Source organism: Corythoichthys intestinalis, chromosome 9 (genome assembly GCF_030265065.1).
Source record: "Corythoichthys intestinalis isolate RoL2023-P3 chromosome 9, ASM3026506v1, whole genome shotgun sequence".
Lineage (NCBI taxonomy): Eukaryota > Metazoa > Chordata > Actinopteri > Syngnathiformes > Syngnathidae > Corythoichthys > Corythoichthys intestinalis.
This window is the reverse complement of record NC_080403.1, coordinates 14,317,828-14,335,225: the sequence shown is the minus strand read 5'-3', so window position 1 is coordinate 14,335,225 and position 17,398 is coordinate 14,317,828.

The following is a 17,398-nucleotide window of genomic DNA, read 5'->3' as shown; positions in this document are numbered from 1 at the left end:
CATGATGGCAGATATCCATGAATTGAAGGCAGTGAGTAGAGATATCCAAAAGGGGCTCCAAACTACACGTGACTACTCAAAGCCTCTTGGAGCATATGGACCCTCTCCAAGTTCCCATGATGATGACATTGAAGATTGGCCCCTGCCACCACCACCATGTCTTGACGAGGAAACCAACCAACCCAATATTGAACACCTCAGCCAATTAATGGGAGGACTTAAACCCATTAAGCCTGAGTTGTTTGCTGCTGCTACCCACAACACCACCAGAGGGCGCCAACTCACACACTCCCAGCAGGCTAACCCACTTCAGATGCTTGCTGGACCAAGTGCAGCTGAACCAATAACAAAGTTCATCTCTGCGCCTGACCAAGTGCCTCCAAATCCAGTTTCAAGTCCTCGTCATCCTCCTCTTCATCTTCAGTCTCAGCAAATTCCTGCCTACACTCCACGACTAGCATCAACGCCTGGTATGCCTTCGACTCTAAGCACTAATCTGAATGCTGCTTATTATGGGCCCCGTCCAACTCTTCCCAATCTCTATAAAAATGATCCTGGTGAGTTCACCCGCCTGAAAATTGCCCTTGAGAACTTATTACCTGCTGACAGTTCGGAACTGTTCAAGTACCAAATCCTCATAGATCACTTAAAGTTAGAGGAAGCTAAATTAATAGCCGACGCTTACCTCTACTCCCAGAATCCTTTTACAGATACCATGGCAGCACTGAATGAGAAGTTTGGACAGCCCCATCAGCTAGTCTTGAAGAGGATCGCGGCAGTGATGGACACTCCTGACATCAGAAGAGGAGATGTTGCTTCGTTTGAAAGATTTGCACTTCAGATCCAGGCACTGGTAGGGATGCTCAAAACCCTCGGACCAGATGGAGAAGTGGAGTTACGGTGTGGATCCCACTTCACTCGCTTAGTCAGTAAACTACCCCCAGAGCAGCGAGCAGAATTTCGGAGATGCATGTTTGCTCGACGCGGCAGTCATTGCACCCTCGACGACCTTGCTCAATGGCTGAAATATGAGTCATGGTGCCAAGATTTGGATGGACAAATGACCCCCACCAGGAACAAAGACAAGGAGAATGGTCCAAAGCCAGACAAGCGCCCACAAAAACGGCCAATCACCGTACTACATGGCTCAAATAATACAACTAGAGAAGTTTCCTCTCCAAATAGTACCTCCACCATCTCAAAGCCACCATCTCGTTGTGCCTTCTGTGACAGCAGCGAACACCACATCAGCCAGTGTCAAGATGTCAGCCAATTAACAAAACAAGAGCTCACTGAGTGGATCAAGACCAACAAAAGATGCTGGCGCTGTGCCCGTTCACACCAAGCAGCGCAGTGCAACCTCAAGAAACCCTGCCAACTGTGCCAAGGTCGACACGTACATGCCTTACATGATGTTAACACAGAGAAGAGGAGCCAAACGACCCCTGCAACATCATCCCAGAATAGTGGTGAGAGTCAAACAAGAGTGTTCTACCTCGATCGACCAGCAGAGGGAGGCAGAACCCTCCTCAAAGTTGTTCCTGTGTCACTTCATCATGGCAAATGCACCCTTGAAACTTATGCAGTGCTAGACGATGGGTCAGAGAGAACAATGTTGCTGCCTATTGCTGCTCAGAAATTAGGCCTCCAAGGCACCCCTGAAAACCTGCCGTTGCGCACAATCAGACAGGATGTGCAAACCCTTCAAGGCAGCAGTGTGTCATTCATCATCTCACCTAAGGCCAGATCAAACACTCGATACCGTATCACCAATGCCTTCACTGCATCTCCAATTGATTTGGCCAATCAGACTTATCCCATAGAAGTTCTCAAGAAGAAATACAGGCACCTGTCAGACATTCCCCTTCAGGCTTTCAAGAATGTCAAACCGTTGTTGCTTATTGGCAGTGACCACCCACACCTTGTCACTCCTACAGCGCCAGTACGCATGGGACCTCCTGGTGGTCCTGCGGCAGTTCACACCCGGCTGGGGTGGACTCTTCAAGGCCCTGCAAGTGTTATTTGCCTGCCAACTAAACCTCAGCAATGCCTGTTCAGCACTGTCGCCCCTCAAACAAGTGACTTAATGAAGCACGTAGAACGACTATGGCAGACAGACCTCATACCCCTTCAGAGCGCCAAAGCAGTGACACGCTCAAAGCAAGATCATGCAGCTCTGGACCTGTTGGAAGAAAAAACAACCCGCGTGGAAGTCAAAGGTGTACTGAGATATGCCACCCCCTTGCTGCGCAAGAAAAATATGCCATGTCTTCACGCCACTCTGGAGGCCGTCATGCCTACCTTAAGGGGAGTGGAAAGGAGACTGCGTAAAGATGGTGAAAAGGCCAAAGTGTACCAGGAAAAGATGGATGAGTTAATCCAAGCAGGTTCTGTCGTAAAGGTCAATCAGTCAGATTTGGACCAAACCGAAGAGTCATGGTACATCCCCCATCACCTCGTCAGTCACAATGGGAAACACCGCCTAGTGTTCAACTGCTCCTTCCAATATCAAGGGCAAAACCTGAATGATTACCTCCTTACTGGGCCCACCCTTGGGGCCTCTCTCCTAGGCGTCCTTCTAAGATTCAGAGAACACCAAGTGGCGGTTAGTGGAGATATCAAGTCGATGTTCCACCAAGTCCTTCTCCTCCCAGAAGACCGGCCTCTTCTGCGTTTTGTCTGGCGTGATTTACGCAGTGAGGAGCCAGTGGCGGTGTACGAGTGGCAAGTACTTCCCTTCGGCAGCACATGCAGCCCATGTTGTGCCACCTATGCACTGCAACGCCACGTGAGGGATAACAGTACACCTGGAGATGAGGTAAGAGCCTCAATTGAACAATGCTTCTATGTTGATAACTGCCTGCAAAGCTTTTCCTCCATCACTGCGGCACGAGATCAAGTAGACAAGCTGAGGTCCCTCTTGTCCTCAGCTGGATTTGTGCTGCGCCAGTGGGCCAGTAACAAACCCAGCGTCATCAGTCACCTTCCAGAAGATGCCAGGTCCGACAGTGCTGAGCTCTGGATCACACAAGACCAAACAGAGAGTCCGGAGTCAACTCTCGGCCTCAGCTGGCACTTCTCCACCGACATGTTGGGCTATAAACAACGGCCAGTGCAGTATGGTGAGCCCACCACGCGCAACATCTACAAAGTCCTCGCCAGCCAATACGATCCTTTGGGCTTCATCCTGCCCTTCACGACCAGAGCCAAGACGCTGGTAAGATGTTTATGGGACAAACCAAGAGGCTGGGATGACCCCCAGCTACCTCCTGATCTCCTTCAGAAGTGGAAGAATTGGGAAGAAGAGCTCCGCTTCCTTCCACAAGTGCACTTCCCACGCCCCTACCTACCAAAGAGTGCCTCCAGTGCCAAGCAACACAAAGAGCTGCATATTTTCTGTGATGCCTCCGAACAAGCTTATGGAGCTGTAGCATACCTGAGGGTAGTAGAAGAGGATGGCTCTGCGCAGTTGGCCTTTGTGATGGCTCGTTCCAGGGTATCTCCAAGACGCTTGCACTCCATGCCTCGACTGGAGTTGTGCGGCGTGCTGATTGGAGCTCAAATCGCAAAGCTGCTCAGTGAAGAACTCACATTGGAGATCGCTAAGACTTTCATGTGGACTGACTCCACCACGGTTCTTACGTGGCTACGATCCGAATCCTGTCGCTACAAGGTTTTTGTCGGCACCCGTGTAGCAGAAATTCAAGAATTGACCTCCCAATGCATATGGCGCTATGTCGACTCTGCACAAAACCCTGCTGACGACATCACCCGTGGCAAGGCACTCCAAGACCTGGTACGCCCCAATCGCTGGTGCCAAGGTCCCACCTTCCTGCTCAAAGAACCGGAGCTATGGCCAACTGATCCTGTCACCTCTATGAATGACACCCCAGACCCCACCGAGCTCCGGAAAACTGTGTTTTGTGGTCTGACCGGCGGAACCTCTGAACCAGCACACCAAGATTTGCTCCAGTACAAGACATGGACAGAGTTGCTCCACAGCACCGCCCAGAAGCTTCATGGGGCGGCTAAAGAGGACACTTGTATTGGTGCTGAGGTCTATCGCCAGGCCGAAATACTCCTTTTAAAGAGGGCCCAACTTGAAAGTTTCTCAGAGGAAGTCCGCCTACTCAGAGCAGGCAAACCTGTCCCACGCTGTAGCCGTCTCCTGAACCTGTCCCCAGAGTTGGATCAAACAGCAGACCTGATCAGAGTTGGTGGTCGGCTCCGCAGGTCGGAAGATCTAGCCTACAACAACTTGCACCCGGTCGTCCTCGATCCATCGCATCCCATCACTCGTCTCCTCATCCAGGACTTTGATAGCCGATTGAAACATGCAGGAGCCGAACGCGTCTTTGCTGAAATTCGCCGATCCTGTTGGATCTTGAAGGGACGAGAAGCCGTCCGCCGCTTCCAACGAACCTGTGTGGAATGTCGACGTTGGAGAGCCAACCCGACTGTGCCCAAGATGGCTGATTTACCAGCAGCCCGGCTTCGCCTTTTCAAGCCAGTGTTCTACTCCACCGGCGTCGACTGCTTTGGACCCTTTAGTGTCAAAGTGGGGCGGCGTCTGGAGAAGAGATGGGGCATCCTGTTCAAATGCCTCACGACACGAGCAGTGCACCTAGACGTCCTCACAGCAGTGGACACAGACTCCTTTCTTATGGTCTTGCGTCGTTTCATCGCCCGAAGAGGAACTCCTGCTGAGCTGTACTCAGATCAAGGAACAAACTTTAAAGGCGGCGAAAGACAACTGTATGAAGGCTTTGTAGCCATGTCATCTGACCTCCAGACGCTGCTGGCCCCAAAACAGATTAATTTCCGCTTCAATCCTCCCGCTGCGCCTCACTTCGGTGGTGTATGGGAGCGAGAAATCCGCTCAGTGAAGACTGCCCTATATACCACAGTTGGTGCACAACCACTGCAAGAGGAAGTCCTTCGTACTGTCCTCATCGAAGTAGAAGGAATCCTGAACTCCAAGCCGCTGGGCTATGTCCCTTCCGATGTCAGCGATCCTGATCCTGTGACCCCCAACTGTCTCCTGATGGGGCGGCCTGACGGATCCCTTCCACAGATAGTTTACCCCAAGGAGGAGCTACTCACACGTCGTCGATGGAAACACGCCCAGGTGCTTGCTGACCACTTCTGGACCCGCTTCATCCGCCTGTACCTTCCTGGTCTCCAATCCCGGCAGAAGTGGCAATCATCTCCCGCAGACGTCGCAGAAGGAGTCGTCGTCATGCTGGTGGACCCCCAGCTTCCACGAGCCCTATGGCCTATTGGACGCCTCATCAAAGTGCACCGAAGTCCTGATGGTCACATCCGGTCAGCAGACGTGCAGATCAAGGACAAGATCTACACCCGTCCGGTCGCTCGACTGGTCGTTTTGCCAGCTGTTCCTGCGGAGGACGGGCCTTCGCCTTGAACTGGTTTGAACTGTGTCGCCTTTTGTTTGTTGCAAATGTACGTTATACATTTGGGGGCGGCTGTACAAAAGACTCATGTGTTATTTGTATTCTAAACAGGCAAACTCCGGGCCACCACGTTTTGGGTCCTCCTCTGCCTGCCTGTATGGGCGCCAATTAATTTAGAGCGAGGAGGAAGAGAGAAAGTTTGTGGCTACTCGCCTTTCAGTTGTCGCCAGTAGTTGTGAATTGTGTTCATTTAGAAATTTCCTGAGTGCGTGTGCAAGTCCCGTGTGCGTCTATGAGAGGTGAGTGCATGAACCTCTTTGTACTGTTTAGCATTTATTATTGTTGTTTGAGACACCACGAGTTAGCTCCGCGCGCTAAGCTAATTAGCGAATTGCTAAAGTGCCATCTCGGTATTTACTGTGAGTTGTATGTTAGTATATTGGCCTTGCTGTCACTACTGGGCTGTAATTCGCTTTATTTTCTCCTTTATACAGAAAACCACACACACACACACACACACACACACACACACACATACCCACTCATTCATCCACGAATTCACCGGCACCAATTCCTGCTAAGCAATCTACAGTTTAGTTGACTACCCATCCAAATTAAACCATCGCCATTACACGGACATTGTCGCCATCTGTTGTACCATTTTGGAACTGCCATTTCGGATAAAGTAATTTTAAGTTACTGCAATCTGCCTCCTCATTATTCTGCCTCCTTCCATCCATCCTTGGACATCCTGGGCCATGAAGTAGCGCTCTGGCCGGCGCCCCAGCTTGTGTGAGATAGAAATTTGAACCACCCAGATCTACAGTCAGGTTTCCTAAGCTATCGCAAATCCTCCCCCACAGGTATAATATTAAAGTTTTCATGTATCTGTTTTTTAAATATGGGCCTGCATAATACTATAATTAATTTAGAAAATATTTGTACCATGGTTCAAAACAATATTTCACCGTATAATCCCTGAATGTTTTGTCTTGTATTGGTAGATGGGGGGCTGGGGGGGCACCACGGGGGGGGGGGGGGGGGGGGGGGGAGCACCACAAAGCATTTATGCCTAGGGCACCAAAATAACTAGCGCCGGCCCTGAATGTGACGTTAAAATCTATACATTTTAGGAGGTCTTCACACAGCCTTCCCGATCAGTAGCACTCTCCATGATGTTGGAAATAATACAGTGGGGCAAATAAGTATTTAGTCAACCTCTAATTGTGCAAGTTCTCCCACTTGAAAATATTAGAGAGGCCTGTAAATGTCAACATGGGTAAACCTCAACCATGAGAGACAGAATGTGGAGAGAAAAAAAAAAAACAGAAAATCACATTGCTTGATTTTTAAATAATTTATTTGCAAATCATGGTGGAAAATAAGTATCTGTTCAATACCAAAAGTTCATCTCAATACTTTGTTATGTACCCTTTGTTAGCAATTACGTAGGCCAAACGTTTTCTTAACTCTTCACAAGCTTTTCATACACTGTTGCTGGTATTTTGGCTCATTCCTCCATGCAGATCTCCCCTAGAGCAGTGATGTTTTGGGGCTGTCGTTAGGCAACACGGACTTTCAACTCCCTCCACAGATTTTCTATGGGGTTGAGATTTGGAGACTGGCTAGGCCACTCTAGGACCTTGAAATGCTTCTTACAAAGCCACTCCTTTGTTGCCCTGGCTGTGTGTTTGGGATCATTGTCATGCTGAAAGACCCAGCCACGTCTCATCTTCAATGCCCTTGCTGATGGAAGGAGATTTTCACTCAAAATATCTGGATACATGGCCCCATTCATTCTTTCCTTTACACAGATAAGTTGTCCTCGTCCCTTTGCAGAAAAACAGCCCTAAAGCATGTTTCCACCCCAATGCTTCACAGTGGGTTTGGTGTTCTTCGGATGCACAGTATTCTTTCTCCTCCAAACACAAGAACCTGTGTTTCTACCAAAACACACGTCTGGCAGTGCAGGATTTGAGTCCCTGGCGGCGGCGAATTGTGTTACTAATAGTAGCCTTTGTTACTGTGGTCCCAGCTCTCTGTAGGTCATTCACTAAGTCCCTCCGTGTGGTTCTGGGATTGTTCTTGTTATCATTTTGACGCCACAGGGTGAGATCTTGCATGGAGCCCTAGATCGAAGGAGTATATTAGTAGTCTTGTATGTCTTCCATTTTCTAATAATTGCGCCCACAGTTGATTTCTTTACACCAAGCGTTTTACCTATTGCAGATTCAGTCTTCCCAGCCTGGTGCAGGTCTACAATTTTGTCCCTGGTGTCCTTCGACAGCTCTTTGGTCTTGGCCATAGTGGAGTTTGGAGTGTGACTGACTGAGGTTGTGGAACGGTGTCTTTTATACCGATAATGAGTTAAAACAGGTGCCATTAATACAGGTAACGAGTGGAGCCTTGTTAGACCTTGTTAGAAGAAGTTAGACCTCTCTAATCTTTTCAAGTAGGAGAACTTGCACAATTGGTGGTTGACTAAATACTTATTTGCCCCACTCTGTGTAGCCCTTTCAGCTAAATTCCAGGAATGTTACTTTGGTGACATCCGCAGACATCAGTTTAACCCACAGATAAATAGTTGGGTCTTGGGTGGAAGAAAAAGTCACAGGATGTTAGCCATGTTGGTGTGAAGCTGTCCTTTGGGATGAATTCTGTTATTTTATTTTTTTGACAAACTATCCCTAGGAAATTTGCCCAAATGATCAAAAACCCACTATCAGACTCAAGTGTCTGAGATAAATGTTAACCATTTAATGTGGGCTTGCGTGGCTCAAATTTGATGATCATTTAAAGCGGGGGTCGGCAACCAGTGTTTTAAGAGTCGCATGCGGCTCATTAGCACTGCCCCAGTGGCTCCCTGGAGCATTTTCAAAAATGTTTGAAAATGGAAAAAGATGGAGGAAAGAAATATATTTTTGTTTCGATATGGTTTGTGTAGGAGGACATAAATGACACAGACATTCTTAACGTTTTCCAATGCTATAAAAATGTGTAGAATAAATATTAAATTTCAACATTTCTGTCAACGAAGATTTGCATCATAGCGTGCGACACACGTTTCTATCAGCAGGGCGGGATGCCAGGCAGGTGCCTATTGTAAACAAACCGGCGGCTGTGGGATGTGCAATGGAGCCGAAAGGGAAAAAGAGAAAAATAACTTAGAACAGAGGATTCAACGTTGGACCGAATCATTTGCATTCATTGCCAATGCGTAGTGTGATTGCATCTCTCCTCTTCAGCTCACCCCACAGGTTTTCAATGGGGTTGAGGTCTGAGGACTGAGATGGCCATGGGAGGAGCTTGATTTTGTGTCTGGTGAACCATTTCAGTGTAGATTTGGCCATATGTTTAGGGTCATTGTCTTGCTGAAAGACCCAGTGACGACCCATCTTCAGCTTTTGGGCAGAGGGCAACAGATTTTGATTGAAAATGTCCTGGTTTTTCAAAGCATTCACGATGCCATGCACCCTAACAAGGTTTGCAGGGCCTTTGGAGGAGAAACAGCCCCACAGCATCACTGAGCCACCCCCATATTTCACAGTGGGTATGAGGTGCTTTTCAGCATGCGCATCTTTCGTGGCACGCCGGACCCACTGAGAGTGTTTATTGCCAAAAAGCTCAATCTTGGTCTCATCTGACCAAAGCACACGGTCCCAGTTGAAGCCCCAATACCGCTTGGCAAACTCCATACGTTTGCATTTATGATTGTGAGTGAGGAAAGGTTTTCTCTGTGCATGCCTCCCAAACAGCTTGTTGGCGTGTAGACAGCACCTCATACCCACTGTGAAGTATAGGGGTGGGTCAGTGATGCTGTGGGGCTGTTTCGCTTCTAAAGGCCCTGGGAACCTTGTTAGGGTGCGTGGCATCATGAATGCTTTGAAATACCAGGACATTTTAAATCAAAATCTATTGCCCTCTGCCCGAAAGCTGAAGATGGGTCGTCACTGGGTTTTCAGCAAGACAATGACCCTAAACATATGGCCAAATCTGCACAGAAATGGTTCACCAGACACAAAATCAAGCTCCTCCCATGGCCATCTCAGTCCCCAGACCTCAACCCCATTGAAAACCTGTGGGGTGAGCTGAAGAGGAGAGTACAGAGGAGAGGACCCAGGTCTCTGGATGATTTAGAGAGATTCTGCAAAGAGGAATGGCTGAAGATCCCTCTTTCTGTCTTTTCCCATCTTGTGAAACATTATAGGAGAAAATTAGGTGCTGTTCGTTGGCAAAAATGGGTCCATAAAGGAAATCTTTCCGTCAGGCACTATGCATGTATTTTTTTTCTTTTCTTTTCTTTTTTTTTTTGTGCACTGGAAATGGTGGTAAGTGTGTAACGACTCCTATTTAGTATGAGTTTGGAACTGAATGGTTACATCTGAGCACAGCCACATCATTTTTATATGTGTGTGTGAACACTTGCACAACCACATTATTTCAGTGGTTAAAAAGAAATTCAGTGGTTTATCTGTCTCACCCATCTCAAAAAGCCTATAAAATATTCAACTGAGTTATACAAGACCGGGGCGCCTCTGTGGGTGACCCAGCAGGCATCCTGTCCTGTTTGGCAGATTGTACCTAGAATGACATTTCATTGCTCTGTAATTGTGACATGTGCAATGATGATTAAAACATATTATATCAATATCAGTTAGAGTTATTATGATCACAAGATACATCGTTATTCAAATCAATGGTGGGAACAGGTTTGATATGATTTATCTTGGCATCTTTTCTGTACCTATTAGGCTGCTTATCAAGTGGAAATATAAGCGTGTGAGACCATTTCTGGGGTGGGATTTTAAATTATTACTTGTTGAATATTTTGTTTTTCATTTCATTTTGAAGGATTTTAAATTATTACTTGTTGAATATTTTGTTTTTCATTTCATTTTCAAAGTTTTTATCAATTTTTATTTTCAGATTAAATGTTGTTGTTAACGGTAAACCTATAGGGAAGCTTTCACTAGGACTCCCTGGTTCCAAAATGCTTAGATATTCCTTATTTCTACTTCCATTATTAATGAAACATTAATTCACTTGATGACTACACGAGGGGTCGCGTTAACCGAATATTTTCCGTCGTTGACCGGTTTTTTAAAACGGTGACGGAAAAAACTGAAGTCCGTCCGTCATTTTGACTGGTTGCAATTCACACTCCAGACCACAGGGTGGCAAGTGAGCATATTAATTAGCTATTGTCTCTCTTAATGCATGACGTCGTTGGCTATTCTGTCAGAATATTGTAGCGTCACCGGGGTCTGGCGGCGGTGTAGGCGCACTATCCTATTCCCCTCACTATCCACTCGCGGGGGCCTGCGCTTATACAACTTTAGCATTTGTTAATAATACGCTCTGTGTGTAGTATCATCCATCGATTTTCCTTTTTAAATGAGCACTTTTAAGCGAACGCAAGACGTAACAACGGGAACATTTTTAAACAGGCATTTCATGGGAGAGCATTTCGACTCTTTGGCCAATCACGGGAGAGCATTTCGACTCTTTGGCCAATCATATAGCGAGAGCGAGTGGATAGTGAGGGGAAGAGGATAGTGAACCTACACCGGCACCGTGATTGACACATCAACGCGAAGTTCTTATTGGTGCACCCGGTGTGCCAGCGCGTCATCCAATTGGTGGACTAGATTGCCGCCTGTGTATAGACCCCAATCACATGACGTCACAACTCCGCCCCCCTGACTGGAGCCGCCATATTGTGTGTCAGCTTGTCGTGTTTACACATTACCGCTACATACATGCCTCCTATTATGGCGTGTTTTTCTGCTCGTTAACATTAATAATCAAAATGGTGAAGGCGTGTGTGGCGGTTGGTTGCAGTAACAGAGAAGATAGACGGAGAGACTTGAAGTTCTACCGTATTCTGAGAGACCCGAACAGGAGAGCGAGATGGACTGCTGTAATTCGACAAGAAATCTGGGCACCAAACGATCACCACAGACTATGTAGTAGTCATTTTATATCTGGTAAGATGCATTTAATATATATTTAAAAGATTTTGGGCTGACAACCACAATTAAGATCATTGTGTGACGTTGGTGATTGGGGTCTATATAGTTACCTCTTTTTCTTTGGGGGCGGAGTTGTTGTTTTGTTGGTGTTGTTGGCGGTAAGCAGAGTAAAAAGAGGGAGAAAAATACCACGACTTCCGTGTCTAATTTTTCGCCGCCAAGCAAGCATTACAATATTAATTAAAAATGAATGAAAACTAAATACTATTGAATATGTCATCATCATTTCAAAAATTTAAGTGACAGGTAAAAATAGATTATGACCGGATTTTTATGACCCTGTCAGTCAAAATGACAGACAACGAAAATGTCTAGCGCAACCTCTGGCCTACACACTTACATGGTGTGTCAAGGCTGGTAGGTCATCGTTCTATTGCAGACGTCCGGAGGCAAGCAAAATGCTTCTCAGTCGGCCAGCTAGACAGCGAACAGCAGTGGAGTGTGGAGATCGGTGGGGCAGATCGGGAACCAGGCGAGAAGGCCGACTTTTGACGCTGTGCAAATTCAGCCTGGTCATGCAACAAAAGAATTGCACATGTATAGATTTAAATTTGGCAATATTTATATACTGTATGCTTGGTGCAACTCAGTTAACCAGGAAATGGCAACCTCCAAGCGCGTCTTCTCAGTATTCAGCACTCCCAATATTAGTGGGCGTGGAGGTAGAACGAAGAGGGCAGGTACATGCATAGCAATGCACATTGTGATGTCACACTATGACCAAGTTCAAAACCTACCATTTGCAGAACAAATGCACTTGCATACACAATTTCAACCAAATAAGAAACAACACTAATAACACACTTCAACCAGGGCACACTCCAATTTTGGCCTATCTTAGGCATGAAACGGTTTAAAATGTTGGAAATTGGCTTCAGGGTCTCTTTAAAAGACTAAAAGTAACAGCACAATTGGCTTCTCAGGTTCCATTATCAGGTGGGCATACGTGGATGGAACTGGTTAACTTGTTGCCTGGTACTCCAGACTCACCGCTGTTCCAGCTATTGAGTCTGGCCACCATTCAGCGGATACAATTTCCAGGGCAGAGCAAGCCACAGCAAACAGACAGCGGAGTGGACAAATCAGCGACGGGCAGACGTGATGTTAGTAAAACGACGAGGGCAGGATGAGGGACTTGAGCGCGGAAGTAAACATACGAGGAGAGCGGAGTTTATTCAACATGGCTAGCGCGAGACAGACTGTTGTCACTGTTTTACCGTGGATTGGAACATATTCTCCGCTCTCCTGTTCACCATCTGTGTTGTTGTGGAGACGACTTTCGACGCGCAAGAGTGACGTTGCTCGTTAAGAACACGTCACGAAAATAAACGAATCTGATTTGTCGATTGATTTTGTACCTGCTTGAGAGGCCGTTAATGGGCTGGTTCCCAGACTTTTCTCTCAGTGTTTGAAAAACACAGGGAGAACAGTCTGGCCGTGTCAGGCAAGTTAACTTGTATTCATTAATGATGTGACTGCTGACAAAAAACATTGGATGCATTCTTAGGTTTGTCTGGCAATATTATCTGCTCATAGTCAGTCAAGTAGTTAAGAACTCAAGAGATAGGACTTCATAGTTCAGATGGACAATGATCTGAAACATGCAGCCAACGTAATCACTGAGATTTTTTAAGGAAAAGAAGAAAGATTTTATGCAAAAGTCAAGTCAGTCACATAACCTCAATCCAGTTGTAGATGCATTTCAATTTTTTTGGAGACAAATGTTGAAGTGAACAGAACAATCATGGTGTGAAGATAGTTGTAGTAGTTGGAATTAGCTGCAAAGGATTGACAACCAACAATATCAAGATAAAAGTTAAATTTATGACTGTATAGTGTATATTTATCTCATTACTTTATGTCCCTCCCTTTTTCATAATTATTATATTCCAGTAACAACCAGAGGACTGGGAACATTGCATATAATTACCGTGGCCTATTCTCGGGAATTCTAGAAACAATGTTGATTTATAGTAAAGCTCTGTAAGACTATTGTATCGCAGAGAAGAGAAATGGCAAACTGGTAATCTGCAGCGATGCAGCGCTTCTCCCTTTATTATTAGTCATATAATGTTCTCATGCCAGCTTGCACGGTAGCCCCTCCCTTGTACTTTCTCTATCACTCTCTCTTGCTCTCTTTCGCCCCTCTCTCTTGCTCTCACGCTTGTTTTTTTTCCTCTTTCATCCCTCAAGGTGACTTTCCTTCCTTCCAAGACACTGCAGCTGTTCCCCACTTTGTTTTGAAAGGCCCGAATGTGGATAAGAGATGAGAGACATGCAGAACGTTGCACCAGGGAAGCAGGAGGAGAAGCACAAGAGGAAATTGGGGATGAGAATAAGGGCAGGGATGGTGTGATCTTGTAAATCAGTTAACAGACAAAAGCTCACGGAGATTTGCTTTGGTACGGCAGAAAAAAAAACTCAACTGAACTGTACAAGCTCAGCAGGATTCATGGCAGTCACCTTTAAATACCAAAAGTATCTTGGACTGTTAATAAAATTAAGGGATCAAATACACGTGAAGAGAAAACGTGACAAAACACAGGGATGGTTAGCTAAAAATGGAAGGAAGCTACATTCACTCCAAGAAGGATGAATCCAAGAGTGCCTCTGTCAGTTGCCAAGAAAATTGTACATCAAAACCTCCTATTTGAAAATAATATGTAGAAAAGTTATTAATGCAGTTGCATTAAAACCATAATAGTGTGAGCGTCTGACATTAATTCTTCTTCTAAATCTTAATTGAGCAGTGGAACCCTGAGGTTATAAAATTCAGAATTTGACCGAACATTTTATGGAAATCTACATTTGTCATTTAATGCATTTAGTCATCAGGACTAAATGGTCTTGCTTAGCGAGCATTAAGATTAACTCTGGGCATGCCTTTTACGATGCCCTAAATTTTTTGTGACTTATTGAAACACCTAGTACATGTTACATCACTGTATGTCACTATTACGACCTCTCTGAAGATGAACCCTTTGCTGCTTTTCCTTTGTTTTTGACTTATTTTGTGCAGAAGTGTCCTCAGCGATGGACACACTGGAAGCAACATGTAAATATGTCTTCAGGGATAGTTTTACATACTGTACAGTGCTGGCCAAAATTATTGGCACCCCTGCAATTCTGTCAGACAATGCTCAATTTCTCCCAGAAAATGATTGCAATTACAAATGCTTTGGTAATTATATCTTCATTTATTTTGCTTGCAATGAAAAAACACAAAAAAGAATGAAAAAAAATTAAATCATTATAATTTCACACAAAACTCCAAAATGGGCCAGACAAAAGTATTGGCACCCTCAGCCTAATACTCGGTAGCTCAACTTTTAGACAAAATAACTGCGAACAACGGCTTCCGGAATCCATGAATTAGTTTCTTACAATGCCCTGCTGGAATTTTAGACCATTCTTCTTTGGCCAACTGCTCAATGTCTCTGAAATTTGAAGGGTGCCTTCTCCAAACTGCCATTTTCAGATCTCTCCACATGTGTTCTATGGGATTCAGGTCTGGACTCATTGCTGGCCACTTTAGAAGTCTCCAGTGCTTTCTCTCAAACCATTTTGTAGTGCTTTTGAAGTGTGTTTTGGGTTATTGTCCTGCTAGAAGACCCATGACCTCTGAGGCAGACCCAGCTTTCTCACACTGGGCCCTACATTATGTTGCAAAATTTGTTGGTAGTCTTCAGACTTCATAATGCCATGCACATGGCAGAGCAGTCCAGTGCCAGAGGCAGCAAAGCCAACCAAAATCATCAGGGAACCTCCGCCATGTTTGACTGTGTTCTTTTCTTTAAAGGCCTTGTTTTTTCCCCTGTGAAATCCATGTTGATGCCTTTTCCCAAAAAGCTTTACTTTTGTCTCATCTGGTCAGAGAACATTCTTCAAAAACATTTTTGGCTTTCTCAGGTAAGTTTTGGCAAACTCCAGCCTGGCTTTTTTATGTCTCTGGTTAAGAAGTGGGGTCTTCTTGGGTATCCTACCATAGAGTCCCTTTTCATACAGACGCTGACGGATAGCGCGAGTTGACACTGTTGTACACTCGGACTGCAGGACAGCTTGAACATGTTGGGATGTTAGTCGAGGTTCTTTATCCACCATCCGCACAATCTTTCATTGAAATCTCTCGTCAATTTTTCTTTTCTGTCCACATCTAGGGAGGTTAGCCACAGTGCCATGGGCTTCACGCTTGTTGATGACACTGCGCACGGTAGACATAGGAACATTCAGGTCTTTGGAGATGGACTTGTAGCCTTGAGATTAGGGGTGTGCCATCTTAGGCACCCCACGATTTGATTCAATTATGATTCAGGGTGCTACGATTCGATTTTTGAACGATGATCGCGACATCGACGATGATCGCGGTTATCGCGATTAGCACGGTTATCACGATTATCGATGCATCGTGCAGTACTGCTTAATAAAGTAGCCAAACAAATTTATGTCCATTTTTTATTTAAAATATCCTTATGATTCAACAGGAAAGATGGAAACATGCCCATACAACAAAAAGCTGCCCTTACGCTGCTTTTTTATTTATTTTTTTTTTTTACAAGAAAGTGCAAAACATTAACCATTTTAGAGGGAGTACTTATTTCTCTCAATAATACAATAAAATTTACACTGGTGGAATGAATTCCACATTTTCTGGACACAAACAAAGTGTCTTTAGAAATAAGACTTCTTTTAACCAATATACTTTGTTTTCACAGTGTTACCTCCCTTGTGTAACTCTTAGAGTGACAGGTGGAAATCACAACTGTTCTTGACACCGCCACACACACACACTCATTACAGAGCACGCACTTTCTTCTCTCCCTCTCTGTCCCGCAACAACAGATTTCTGTACAATTTCGCATGTTTGAAGTATTACCGCTGCACTTAATCGTGGTTTTACACGTTCTGCATATGAAATACACGTTAGCAAATTAGCTAATTAGCTTAGCGCTCAGTGCTAACTATTAACATCTCAACAACAACAACAATAAAGGCTAAACAGTACAAGAGGTTTCAGGTACTCACCTATTATAGACGCACACAGGTCTTAGCAACACACTCAGGACATTTTTCAATTGAAATGCCTTAAAACTACAGCTGGACATCTGAAAGACAAGGAGCAACAAACTCTCTCTTCTCCTCTCGCTCTAAAAAATAACTTGCGCACAAAAGCGCGACCGCCGGCTCGCGCTTCTGTCCTGCCTGTCTTATACACAAATTTATTTTCCCAGTCTTTTAAAAAGGAGTAAATCTCTCTCCCAGTAACTGGGAGCATCAATCATAATGCTGTGCGTCCGTCCATTAACAGTGTCCGTGCGGCAGACGTGTCTTGAATTTCGTTCCGCTACGAGCGGCTGTCATAAAGTTATGATTGAAAATCATCGTTTTTTAACCTTTATGGATCGTAGTCGAATCGTCACGTGTCGAATCGCGATGCATCTAATAATCGAGTTTTTGGAACTCCTCTACTTGAGATTGCCTATGGTTCCTCACAATTTTACTTCTCAAGTCATCAGACAGTTATTTGGTCTTCTTTCTTTTCTCCATGCTCAATGTGGTACACACAAGGACACAGGACAGAGGTTGAGTCAACTTTAATCCATTTTAACTGGCTGCAAGTGTGATTTAGTCATTGCCACCAAGTAACAGGTGCCATTAATTACACAAATTAGAGAAGCATCGCATGATTTTTCGAAGGTGCTAATACTTTTGTCCGGCCTGTTTTTTGAGTTTTGTGTAAAATGATAATGATTTAAGTTTTTTCCCCATTCTCTTTTGTGTTTTTTCATTGCAAACAAAATAAATGAATATATTACTACCAAAGCATTTGCAATTGCAATCATTTTCTGGGAGAAATTGAGCATTATCTGACAGAATTGCAGAGGTGCCAATACTTTTGGCCAGCACTGTAGGTAAAATCATTTTTACACCTTTTGTCACCTGACAGTGATAAAA